Source organism: Tyto alba, unplaced genomic scaffold, assembly GCF_018691265.1.
Source record: "Tyto alba isolate M040663 unplaced genomic scaffold, T.alba_DEE_v4.0 Super-Scaffold_48, whole genome shotgun sequence".
Classification (NCBI taxonomy): domain Eukaryota; kingdom Metazoa; phylum Chordata; class Aves; order Strigiformes; family Tytonidae; genus Tyto; species Tyto alba.
Window position 1 is genome coordinate 2260243 of NW_024881324.1, and position 13253 is coordinate 2273495.

At 39.1% G+C, this 13253-nt stretch overlaps 1 protein-coding gene across 1 annotated transcript in view; it reads left to right on the forward strand.

The window, feature by feature from the left end:
* CTDP1 (CTD phosphatase subunit 1) overlaps positions 1–13253 on the forward strand; it is a 113761-nt gene that overhangs the window by 52013 nt on the left and 48495 nt on the right. The window lies entirely within an intron of this gene.

A 13253-nucleotide genomic window follows, 5' to 3' on the forward strand; every position in this document is an offset into this window, starting at 1 on the left:
CTTGCCAGCTTCTGGCAGTGAATTGATTACAAGGTTCTAGTCATAACAGGCCTCAAGAATTATCTTCAGAAAATATAATATAGTGTGAGAAGGAAACTGCATATGTCACCAAGGAAAGAATGAGTCTCTGTATACAGTATAGCAGAATTTTGTGATGTGCTGTTGCTAGAGAGGTGAGAGGTCCTGGAGGAACTTAGAGCAGGTATTCTAGGGAAAGGCTCAGTAACTTTCAACCACTGTGATGATCTACTCTGAATTTCAGATGAGTGCAAGCTTTTAACTTTACCTGGTAAATCTGAGTTGACAACTTTTGATTTCTTTTGCTTTTTGTTCCAAAGTGTTTTACCCATTTGATCTTAGACTTCCACAAGAAATTGTATTTCTTCTTGTCATGATGCTGCAAATTGTTACTGTGGGTTGTTTTTATGTTTTTGTGTACTAATATTTTTCTAATGGTGTGGCTTTTGGAAAACATTAATGAATTGCTGTTGCAGTGTATGCACTGAGCTGAAAGAAAGCGTGCACATTTTCCATAATTACTGCAAAAAGCATTTGTCGTTCTGTTTTTAAAGATACTATTTAGGGACTTTGTTAAAAATCTTTATCTTCTGGCATTGTTCATCTTGTGATTGATTGCTCTCTATGCTACTACAGTTAGACCAAAGAATAGTAGTTTTTCTACCTATCCTACAAATATAAACATCTTAAATTGTGATGATTTGTTTTTAAATTATGCTTTTAATTAAGCTGCATGTTATGTTTGGAAACTAAACTACATGAACATCAGAACAAATGAAGCCCAAATTCCAATGGATATTTTTCATAGTTGACTGAGCTTTTGTTCAGCAGTATGATTTGCGGTTATAATTGCTGCCAAAAGGTTTCCCTTCCACCAGTCTCTATTCTCACCCCTGTCTTTATTAAATTTACATTTCTCTGATCCTCGGGCAACTGAGCCAGTAGAAACTCTTCACTTGTTTTTTGTACAGCGGTATGTTTTGGGTTTGTCTGATGGGGATGATGGCGGGTGGGAGCTTCTGGTATGTTGGCTCCCGAACATGATTTGATCAAGGACCAAACATTAGCACGGAGACATGGAGGAGGGGACACACAGGGACATATACTGGGGAGGTCAAACTGGACGTGGTAGTGCCAGCAGGTCATCATCTCCTGGGTGCTGACTATAGAAACTGCTAAGGGAGACTCACCGTTGTGGACTAGCCTTGGGACTGCTAGTGTCACCTTGGTAAAGAGAATGTATTCATGTACAAGAAATGTAATATAAATAATAAACTAGGATTTTATGGCATTGTGTTGGAGTGCACTTATGAAACAGGGGGAGGGCGTATAGTAACGTAGTCCATAAAATACAAAAGTTTAGTGGAGCATACACAGGAGATTCTGCTGTCAGGAACATAATCAAATAAAGTGAAAAGAAGCTTGATAAGCGTTGCTGGTTGGTGCTCAGGTCGCTCTGGTGACACTGTGACTCCTTTAACTTCCCCAGAAAGGCGTTTGCCCACATCTCCCTCTTTATCAAAACACGTTAAAGGGTAGGAACCTTTCTGCACTTGTGTCGCTAAGCGGTGTGAAATTTCTGCTTTCTGCCATGAAGATGCTTTCGCTTCATTTGCACCCATTTCAGGGGCTGCGTCAGCCACGAGATCTGCGGCTGACGGCAGAGTCCCTTGGTGGAGCGAGGGAGTCTCTTTCGGTCACAGCAACGATGCCTGCACGCGCTGGTGCTGAGACTGTTGGGGTTAGGATTACGTGGTCCAGGAAGAGTGAAACCAAGTTACGGTGGGACTTGGCCGCAGTGTAAGCCAGCCCAAGGCTCAACTGTTGTGTTCCTGCCCCTGCGCCACCGATGGCGATCATGGGACCACACAGCGAGCCAGTTCAGGGAGCTGGGTTGGTCAGAAAAGATCACTTGCTAGGTGTTCAACCGCTTCCATCATTACCAGCTTTCTGAAATAACTCACCACTGCTGCTGTGTGAGTACTAGTGCCAGGAGCAGGCAGAAGATGCAAAGAGCTGGGAATGAGCAGTGAAGGCAGAACTGCAGCCCTCTAGCTTTAAAACTGCATCCTCAGTATTTCTGCTGAATTCCCTGGAAAATTCAGATGAGGATTTTTTACTAGATCAAAAAGGAACCTTTTAGCTTTAGCCACTGGGCTTTTTTTTTTTTCCAATTCAATGCAATAGGAAAGGCAAGCCTTTAATAAACGTTAATAAATTTAAAAATCTTGCTTTTTCTTTATAAAAGTCTCTGAAAAGGCCACACAGTCCAAAGCAATACAGAACTTGCATGTAGTTTATTCATGAGAGAGTTTTGTTAGAAGAATCGAGATGGAAGCCAATAAAGAGAATTTAATTATTATTTATTTATAAATTAAGCCCCTTTCCATCCTTAACCGATTTAAACATCTGTCTGTTGCTTTTCCTAGTAAAAAAGCTGTATCTGTTCCGATATTCCATCGGGAAGAACTGCCATGGATAGGCATCTCTGCTAAAATCTGCTCTTACGTGGATTTTTATCTTCTCTTACTATTTTAGCTGTAGTTGTACGATGGATACCAAATAAGTGGGTTGCAGTTTAAGGTCACTTAGCCTTTTGTATCTTTTTTAGTGCCAAATATTTGGGAGACCAGATCCAATGGTTCTTCTTTTCCCTTTGACACGAGGGACCGTTTGAACGTCAGGAAAGTGCAAGAACAAGAGTATTCAATGTAATAGGATTGCTGTTCAGAGAGCAATTGCCAAATCGGAGTAGATGCATGAGGAATGGATCCCTGCTTGGGAAATACACAGCTAGCTAATGCTGCTGCCTCCCAGCTGAGAGAACATTTTCCCCACTTCTTTTCTGTGCTAGCTACTCACAGATGCTTTGCAACTGGTTGCGGCCGTTTGTCTCTGCTATGGAATGGTAAAGGGAAGGAGAATTAAATACTGCCTGTTAAATTAGCTTGTTTATAGTAATTTTTAAAGGCCTGAATAAATTTTTATTTCTAAATAACTGTTTATCTGATCTATAACCTGCAGAGGATTACTCCATAAAAAAGCTGTTCATACCAGATTGTATCTAGTAGGCTGTAATCTTCCTGGTACGTTGCTGGTTTCACCAAAGGGCAAGGATTGAAAACCATCTTTAAAGAGGAGGTTTCGAAACAATTAAATGCAGTCAGTAATAGCTAACCTGAAATCTCTCTTGTCAGTAGTATCTGTTCCGGGATGACTTTTGTTTTCTCATACCCAATAATCTCACTTAGAGGGAAGGTGTCTACTTTTCCTTTCATGGACTGTGCTGGGCAGTAACTTGCAGAAGGCTGTCTGTAGGGAAGGAGAGCCGGACTGTCTGCAGCTCTTCCCGCCCGACATTGCTGCGGGGGTCCGCTTGCTTGCTCGCCAGCTTGCCAGAAAGGTACAGGACTGATGTTCCTTGCGTGCTTTTGGTGTGACTGTGTGGCGTCCCTGCCCTTCCCCAGGGCTAGGTGGAAGTTGCTGACCTACTGGTCACTGCAGTGTTGTGCAGATCTGCTGTAGTTTGCTGACAAAAACCAGAAAGCAGAATCCAGGCTTCGAATGACTCTCTTCGTTTCCAGAAATAAGATTTATTAGCTCAAGCAGGTTGCGGAAAGGAAGGTAATGGCATACAAATCATGTGAAGACATACACGCATCTTTCCATTCCAAATTTATTATCTCATTAGAGTGACATGCAGCTCTCCTTCTCAGAGGTTACTCACGGATCATCTTGTGAGGATATTTCTTCAGAATCCACTGAGAACCTCTCCTGTGAACTTCTGGCGTATTGTTTGCATTCTGCACTGATGCAATTACTTACACATTTAAAGAAGGCCAGCAAAAATAACCTGTGATCAATATTTAATAAATTGTTAGTCTTGCTGATCTAGAAATTGTTTTTATTTCATTTCGGCTATTGTTAATTCTTTTTTATTACGGATGGTTTTCCTCTGCATTTGTATCCCTAAATGATATTTGAAGAGAACCTTGTGCAGCTGGGCTTGTATCAAGTACTGTTACCTAGTCAGGTTGATCTGATCTTAACGCTGTTGTGTCCTGTGTGCTATAAATAAGCTGTGTTTGTTTTTACATACTAACTGCTTCCTGATGGACCTTGACTTGGCTTTTCTGTAAAATTTAATCTTTCTTTGTGGATACCTGTTGCAGACCCAAAAGATCATTTTTAGCCTCATGCAGTGTGCTGACTTCTCTTGAAAATATTTAATCGAGTCAGCTTTATATAATCTTAAATATTTTTCCTTTTGTAATCAGTGTCCCCTTCATAGTTAAGTTGACATTCTTGTGTATGATAAATCAGTTGTCCATGAGATAAGTAAGCAAGGCCAAGGCTTTTCAGTCCTCTCTTCATTTTGGCTACAAATTATTCTCATCTGTTCCTTTAAGAGCTGTGGCTGACACTACAGTTTATTTTATTTTTCAGGTGCTTTCTAATTCACCAGTCCACGTAAATTATAGAAACCATGGAAAGATTCCAAAATGCTCCCTTATAAAATGAAAAAAAGAAATTACCCTTTTGTGTATGTCTTCCCCGCTCCCCTCCTTTTTTTTTTTTTTTTAATTTCTGTTTGATGAGCCTGTGCTGAGCCCAAGATCCTGTTCCCTCTTGCTCAGATATAGGCTGCTGCCACATCCATGGTTGACTGGAAGTAACAGTAGAAGACAGCCAGCCATAGGTGCTCATACCTGTGTCACCATCAACACTTGCAGGACCAGCCTTGGGCAGATACCCCATACGGGATTCACCGATGGGAGGTTCAAAAAGGAACTTCCATTAAGGCAGTAAGATTTCAGTAAGGCGGAAAGACTTCTGATCACGTTTTGCAGTGCCTCCTCATGCAAAATGGCCTGGGATTACTAATGTCCTGGAACAGCTGTGCACTTGTAGACTACTAGTTGTATCATCCTTACACTTTTGCGTTTATTACCGTGCTTTTGTCAGGGCATTTGAGAGCAGCATCTCTATCTTGTCAAGTGTCATCATCTCTGCCACCTATGGTAAAATATTTTGCTGGTTTAAATTCCTCTCAGTTTGGGACTTGGGAGAGGGGAAAAGAATCTGATACCAGTCAAACCTCCATCTTTCCCATCTCTCACTTTACTTAGTGGAGCTGCAAAGATTCCTACCATCTGGCTGGATATGTACTTAGCAGCTGCAAAGGTATGTTCTGTGCATCAGTGCATTTAAGTATACAGATTTTTCCTGAGTGGAAACTGCCTAATGAACTACTTTGGTATCCAAATGGTTCTGTTGATCCGGTACGTGTTCTGCATGTTCTTTTCCTTTTAACTGAGTTGGAATTTATCTGCCTTATATAAAGACTGAAATTACAATCTTCTGCTCTTACATAAGGCCATTTTGTCACTCTGCATTTTGCTTTCATCTAAGCAGATTTATCCCTTAATTCCTGTTTCGTATTTTAAGTTAGTGACTATACCATGCAGTGAATTAAGAGGCAGTGTTTTTCTCCTTCAATTTAGTGAAAGCTGTTATCTCAGTAAGTGGCTAGCCTCTTGATTAGTTTAAAAATACTAATTTAATGCAGAGGATGTGGTCTCCAGTGCAAAATAATAGCTGCCTGGGGCTTACTTGGACACTGCACTGCAAATTAACAGTTCTTTGAATTTCCACAATTACATTTCCCGCACAAAACTTCTTGTGTGACACCTTAATACGTGGCATGTCATAAATTGCACAGATGCTAAATTTGGTCAGCAATCTCTCCTTACACATTGAAGCCTTTTTTGAAATTAAGAGAATGAGCCTGTGTGTGCACTCACTGTTGCTGGTGGTTGCCATCCACACACCTTGGCCCTTGAAAGTTATGAGGTCTGTTTTATAGTTATTAGACTGCTTCTGCTCGAACTGAACTTTTTAAAAAAATTTTTTGAGGTAACTTGGTGAAAACTCAGGAGACAGTAAGAGGCTGTGTGACAAGAGTTTGCCAAAATGCCTGGTGGCATCAGCGTGCCTGAGGATGGCAGGCCACAGCACGGGGAGCACGGAGGCTGGAATAACTCCAGCTCGCCAGCCCCGGCAGCTTTTCATTTTCTGTGTGGAGCGCTTATTACCGAACGGCTTAACCCAGCAAGGCTGAGTGTGCCCCTTGCTTGCTTTCGCTCGGAGTTTAGTTTTTCTGGAGATAACGGTGAGGCTGCCGTGCTGCCGTTCAGGGTGCTGGTTCACCTTCATGGAGCACTTGCTGTGCTGTGGTGGCTGGCTGATGCACTGAGAAATGTTACTCTGCTTTGTAATGAACATAGCTTCAAGCTCTTGTAAAACAAGGAAAGTATTTTTGTTGCTTTCCTCTGTTTAAGATTTTAACATTCACCTATCACTAGTATGCTTATATAACACAGAAGTAATTGAACATTAAAATATTATAGCGTTAAAACAATTGTTTCACCCATATCTCAAATGGTGAGTAGAGAAAACTAAGTTGTCCAGTACTAATTTTTTTTTTGGCAATGAGAATCAGGAGTGTATAATTAAGATAACAGTACAGTGGGATGGAGAGAGGAAAGACAAGCACTTAAAAAAAGCTGGGTATCAGTCATTTGCTTCTGCCTGCCTTTTTTTGCTTTGAAGAATTAATTTTCCACTGAAAAACTGAGACAATTCTAAGAAGTAGCAACGCATTTCTATTTATTTTTAATTACAGAACTTATAAACATATTTAAAAAAAACCCAAAACATATTGGTCGTGTTTGTTGCAGGTAACTCATCCTGACCAGAAACTCTGTTACATTCAGCTAATTGAAAGGACACTAAAAGAAATGCCGTGTAGATAAAGCTAGTGAGATTGGAATGGATTATCAACATGTGAAACGTATATTTTCCTTTTTTTGAAGTCTTATATTTCTCTGCAGATGATTAGTTTCTGCACTAATTGCATAGAGCTGGTCATCTGCTAGCTTTTGTTTATTAAGAGGGCTTCATGGTCTGAGCTTGCCCTAGCAGTTTTTTTAAGTGTTTGGAAAGGGTCTTTTTTTATGTAATGTCATGTTTTACAAGCAGATAACTAATTACCCAAATAGGAAAAGGATTTTTATCTAATTTGATATTATCTCAAGGAGGCAATCAGTTCTGGACCACTTCTGTTCTTCTACACAGGTTCCTTAAAAAACATTATTTAAGCACAGCTTCTGGTGTACTTGGACATCTTATTTTCATTTTAGATTTATTTTCATTAATTTAGATGCCATGAATATGGGAAACATACTGGAACCTTTTGTCATTCAGATGGTGCACGGTATAAATATCCACATTTTGTAGGGAACTATATATGTAAGGATTAGTTTGGTGGCACTCATAACAAGTTGTTAATTAAAAGGTGGTATTACTATATAGAGTTGTGCAAATAAACATGATCAGTCAAATTCTTGGCTGGTCAGGCTATTGCTAAGAAAAAGTTAAAGAAAACGTATGATTGAGACTGAATTACTTTTATTAGGCCCAGATATTTTAACAGTTAATCGTGAGATAAGTACAAATGGTTGTGCTACAATAGATATTATTAATGGGCCTCCCCAAATGGACATCAACCAAAGAAGCAGCCATGCTTACTTTAGAGCTGACCTCTTTTTGAGAAACCTGATAAAATTTGTAGTAATAAGGTTGGCTGCCTGAGTTCTGTGTGGATTTCCCTGTATTCTATTGACAGTCTGTGAAAGATTGATTCAATTTACTTGTCAACAAAGATGCTTCTGCCATCTTGTATATTCTTCATACTTTTCTGAGGCAGTCAACAGTTGGTTCAGATCCTCTGCCATTCTTCCAAAGGTATTCTCAAAATTGTTTCGTTGTGACTAATCTTAGGCTTTTAGAAAAGTAGCTTCTTTTTACACATTGCTATCATTCTGCTAAGAACAGGGTAAAAATTATTATGCAAATAAGACAAAATCCTAAGCTCTGTGTGTTTGTTTCTGCAGATATGAAAAACTTCTTTGGCTTTTAAAGTATGGCTGGTTATATAGCAAATGCATTATTCTAATGTTATTCCCTATGAAATGCAAAGTAGGTCTATAAAGCTTCCACCTTCAGAATGTATGAACAAGGTGTTAAAGTGAAGGTTGGTTATTCTGCAGGGAAGAAGGCTTTTCCATGTATTCTGTTTGTTTTTTCTACCAACACTGATAGTACATTATGTATCTGCAGACTTCTCTTCGTGGCCTTAGTAAAGAGAAGCTGTAAGCCTTTTTCAACTGTTTGCTTGCTCACTGAAAATGGGCCAAAACTTCTTTAAATAGAGTTCAGTAACCTCATTTTAACATACATGTCTACATCCGTATGCTAAATCAAATGCAGCTAGGCTGTCAACACTAATTGGCCACAGTTAAAAATTAGTTGTCTGAGCCATGTTAAACAATTTGCAAGCTGATCCCCAACATAATTCTAAGCAGCTGCATATAGGGCCTGATTGAGCCTCATCACAACTCTAACATGTTTTTACATTTGAATTTGAGCTGATGTTCTCTGTGAGTCATATTTAAAAGTGTCTGCTCAAGACCTGGTCTAAGCCTGAACTATTTCTTCATAACTATTTTTTTGTTGTTGTTTTATCAAGATGCCCTGATACTAGTTATGCAGTATAGCATAATATATATTAAGTGCTATGGAGAACCTTTACAAACACTTGCATAATTCTGGTCTGCTGGCAGACTTAATTTGTGCTTGGAATTCTGGGGTTATAAAAATGCAAGTCCGTGTTGGTGATAAAAAGGCCAGGTTATTTCTGCATGCAGTATTGAATGACAGTTTGTACCGTTACTCTTTAATCAGCGGGTTTTGATCAGTTATAAAGTGAATTATTTTTAAATTTAAATTGTGCATAATTGCAATTGCTCACTTCTAAGACATCTTCAAGACAGAATACATTTCCTTTGCTTTGGTAGTCTCCCTGCTTGTCAGGCGCCAGCCTCAGAGGCTGCTGAATATAGCCACTCAGCTCTGCTGCTGTGTGATAGTCCTGCAGCTGCAAGTGCTCTAGCTCCCGTGTCAGCATCACAAAGAATATTTCCATTCCGTGTCCAGCTGAGATTATGAAAAGCTGCAGAACTAGAGCCCCCTACTGATGTAAAAAATTCCCTGCCACAATGCAGTCACAAAATGAATAATTACCTGAATGGCCATGCTGCTGTAACTTTTTCATGTCTACAGGAGTGGTATTAATTTTGGATTTGGAGAGAAAGTCATTGTTACTCTATATTGTTTTGGGGTTTGTATATGAGCTTGCACTTTTTCTTTGCCAGGGATCACAGTCAGCTGTAGACAATATTCGCTGTTGCTCCTCATAGCAAATATGATGATACTGCTTTCTCCAAGATGAACACAGACAGCTGCCCATCTCGGGTATTTTAGTGCTCCAGCATCAAACTTGCTTCATCACAGAGGTATTGAAGAATAGATATAGCTGGCATACCACGACACAGAGATCATATCAGAACCTGCATGATATTCATCACCTAAATATTGAGCTTGGTGTAGAAACTGACCTCTCTTCAGCTGCTGGGTTTATCTTTCACTGTGGTTCGGAGTTGGTTTGGTTTGGTTTGTTTTTTTTTTTTTCTTTTTTCCTTAACTTATTCCCTTCCTAATTCTGGCTAGCTATGCAGGACACTTCCACATACACAGTGCTCATATTTCTTCACTACTTCACTTAAAAGCTGTGCGCTTGATTTGTACAGAGCCTGTTTGCAGTCCCATGGCCCAGTTCAGCAAAAAACATTTCAAAACTGACCTGTCTTTCCTGTCGTCTTTAAGTTTCTAGTAAAGGCAATTCAGAAATAGTTTTCTCCAGTGCTCATTATTTGAGGTGGCTTTGCTATCTTGAGCACATTGATAAATGTCTCTTGGCTCTTGTGATAATGAGATCAAGCTAATCAGGCTTACTGAAGATGGAAGTCCATTGACAGCCAGGCAGTGCTTCATGAAGCCAGATGATGTCTGGCAGTGCTAATGCTAAACTTAAGTTAAAATTAGTAAGTCGTGGCAGATCCAAGCTGGCTTTGCTAATAGGTAGCTTGGGTCAGGGTGGGTTTACTAGCTTGTTCATAGTATGTGTCAATAAATCTATACTGAACACAGCATATTTATGCTTTGTATAGCAGTTGGTTTGAGCTAGTAAGCCCTATTGTATCCCAGTTGCACTACACAGTGGTAGTTTAAGTTCCTTTGCAGTTGTGATACCTGCAGAAAGCCTGCACTTGCAGATAAATGAAAGCAGTTTTTTGCCTGCCTTTTGTTCTCACTCTTACTAGGCTGACTTCTGAACAGCTTTATATGATGCTAAACAAGAAGTTCAGAAGTTCAACCTTTGAAATGGCAAAATCCATTTTTCTGTGAAATATGTATGTAGTGAAGAATATTTATTCAGTCTCTTTAAATGAAAGCTATGCTTTCAGTTAACCTTGGGATGGTAGAACCTAGCATTGTGCTAATAGAGTTGTTAAAACATCTGGTAACAAGGATTCATTGTGAAAAAGCTTTGTAACAGTGGAGAGACAAAAAAAAAAAATATATGGGGTTTGTGTGCATATTGTGTATACCAGAAACTCTTCATTTATATTTGTATATATCTTCTTTTTAGGGTGAGGGTTATTTGGGTTCTCGTATCTATTGGAGTAAAGTCCATAGCTGTGACTGTTACTATACAAAGGCGATGTCTTCTGATTGTGACACTGTTCAATAACAGACTGCATTTTTGGTTGCAGCATTTCAGAAGTTTGGTGTTTGGTCTCTGAGCTGAACCACATTAGAGCCTTAAATATTCTCTAAATAATCTGTAGTTCAGGCTGAAGTGATTGGAGATTAGTTCAAATCAAGCTCCCTCCCACTCTTGGATTTCTTATTTTAATGGAATAACCAAATGGGTTAAGCCCTAAATGCTTCTCAGAAGTTTTCAAAGATAATGTGCTAAATGTACTTGCAGGTTGGCTACAGCATTAACTAATGCCTTTGGGGATGACTTGAAAGAGAATGTGAAGATTAGTATCCTGGTACTTTTTTCATAAAAGCTGAGATTTTCTGTTTAGAAATGCAGGCTGCAAAAACCTGTATGAATTTTCATAGTTTAAAAAAAAAAAAAAATTATTTTAAACCTCTTCCAGTTCAGCAGATGTTGCCAGATGAAAGAGTGGGTATATGGAGAGACCAGCCCCATTCTCTTTTTAAAACCAATTGGACAAACAACAATCTGGATTGATGGAGAGAAACCTGCCCCATACCTGTTCAAAGCTGCCTCTGTGTGTCAAGAAACATGATACGAACTGGTCCAGAGAGGAAGTGAGTTTTTTAGCAGTAGATTACAATTCATGCTAGTCTTTCTTATCTAGGAATCCCATTGCTTGTTAGGTTTGGGCGATCAATATACTATCCCCTACTAAATGCTTGTGAAGGGAAACACCATCATAGATGTGTTCAGCATCTACAGATTTTTTTCATTTTTGTTTTGTGTTTTCGAGTGGTACTTCACAAGAACAGATGCTGTCAGGAGGGCAGATGAACATATTTTGATTAAAAAATTATTGTAAAATAAAGCTTATGTCCAAAAAAAACTTGCTCTGATGGGGAATGATTGGAAGCAATACAGGTAGACTAAATATTTTTTTTATGCTTAGTGATTTGTACCCAAATTTCAATTATTTTTCTATAGCATAAATAATATAAAACCAAATGAGGAGCTCAGAAACTGTACCGTCCCTTGATACTCAAGTACTGATACTGTGCTGCCCTCCACACTTCATTAGCATCTTGCTACAGATGTGTCTCCCCTTAGCAGTGAAATGTGTCAGAAAAGATTGCTTGGAGCTGAGGTGCTGTGTCCTCTCAAATTGCCACGTGTCATTTTTAATAGTATTTTAAGATTTCTACCTGTAGTAATGTCAGTGGTGTTTTGTGATAGTATTTCAACACCTTTTGCAAGTGTTCTTTCATTAGCAAGTTAGATTAATTTATGTTCCACCCAAAAAATCTTGATCACTAGACTGTTAGTGCATGTCTCCTGCTAAATCTCTGGGAATAAGAAGAAAGTTATGATTACTTCTGGCAAAACTATGCCTCAGTTAATAGCCAGACTGACAGTTCTTACGAGGCACTTGCAAAATTGTGATACAAAGGTTCTTCTTGCTGCATAACAGCAAAATACTCTTTCTTTAAAGTAGAAGAGGATGGCTTGCAGAACTAGAAGTATCATTATACGGTCTTATTTTAAAACAAGGTTGAGCAGTACTACCAAAAACTGTTAGAACTTTTTAACCTATTGCTATAAAGGTTTACAAGGTGGGAGCTACGCTGATACATGTTTGCAGCAAGCTAAAATCCCTGAAGTGTCCACCTGTGTTACCTCTTTTTGTTTAACAGGTATGGATACTTCTAGTCTTTACCAGGCTGTTTTGTTGGCTAGGAAGAGATTACATTGATGTTAGTCTTTGTTCATTTTGCATACCTGAAAGATAATTTCTATGGATTAAGGATCATTGAAGGTCTATTTGTATAAGAATTTTCTCTTTGCTCCTTTCCCTTACCTCTGAGTTGTATACATTAGTGTTCTATTTGCATAGCATCAACAGAATGTCTCTAGATAATTAGATAGTGCTTATCTCTACAAAAAGAGTGTAATAGAATTTGAGTACAACAGACTATTGCCTGTGGATTCACTCACTAGCTCATTCCTTTAAGATGAAGGTTTGCCTAAGGTGAAATCAGGACACTTAGTAAAGTGTGCCACTTGAACTTGAGCGTGCAGCTTGAGTTTCTGTTCCATTGAAGGTTTCTTGGTGTGTTTTGGGGTTTGGTTTTGTTTTGTTGTTGGTTGGTTGGGTTGGGTTGGGTTTGGATTGGTTTGGGTTTTTTTAGGATTTGCATGCAGGTATGGAAAAACTTGAAAGATTGCCCAGTGACACAGACTTTACTATCCATAAGAGAATCTGGAAATAGTGAAAGTAAGCCACAACAGTAGCAGATGATTCAGTTCATCAGTTTATGAAATTCTATACTGGCCATGAAGGAGCATATGATAATACTTTTAACATAACTTTTTCAAGTCCTCAGTCTGTTTCCTGTTGCAGACTTCCACTGTTCAGGCTGTGACTACACATTTAATAGAGATGCTTATCCAAAGTCTATTCCCAGTGGTTTGTTGCTGCTGTTAGGTACTGTTATGTCATGTAGACATAAAATGAAGTGGGGCAAGGAACGGGGGTAGCTAAGCA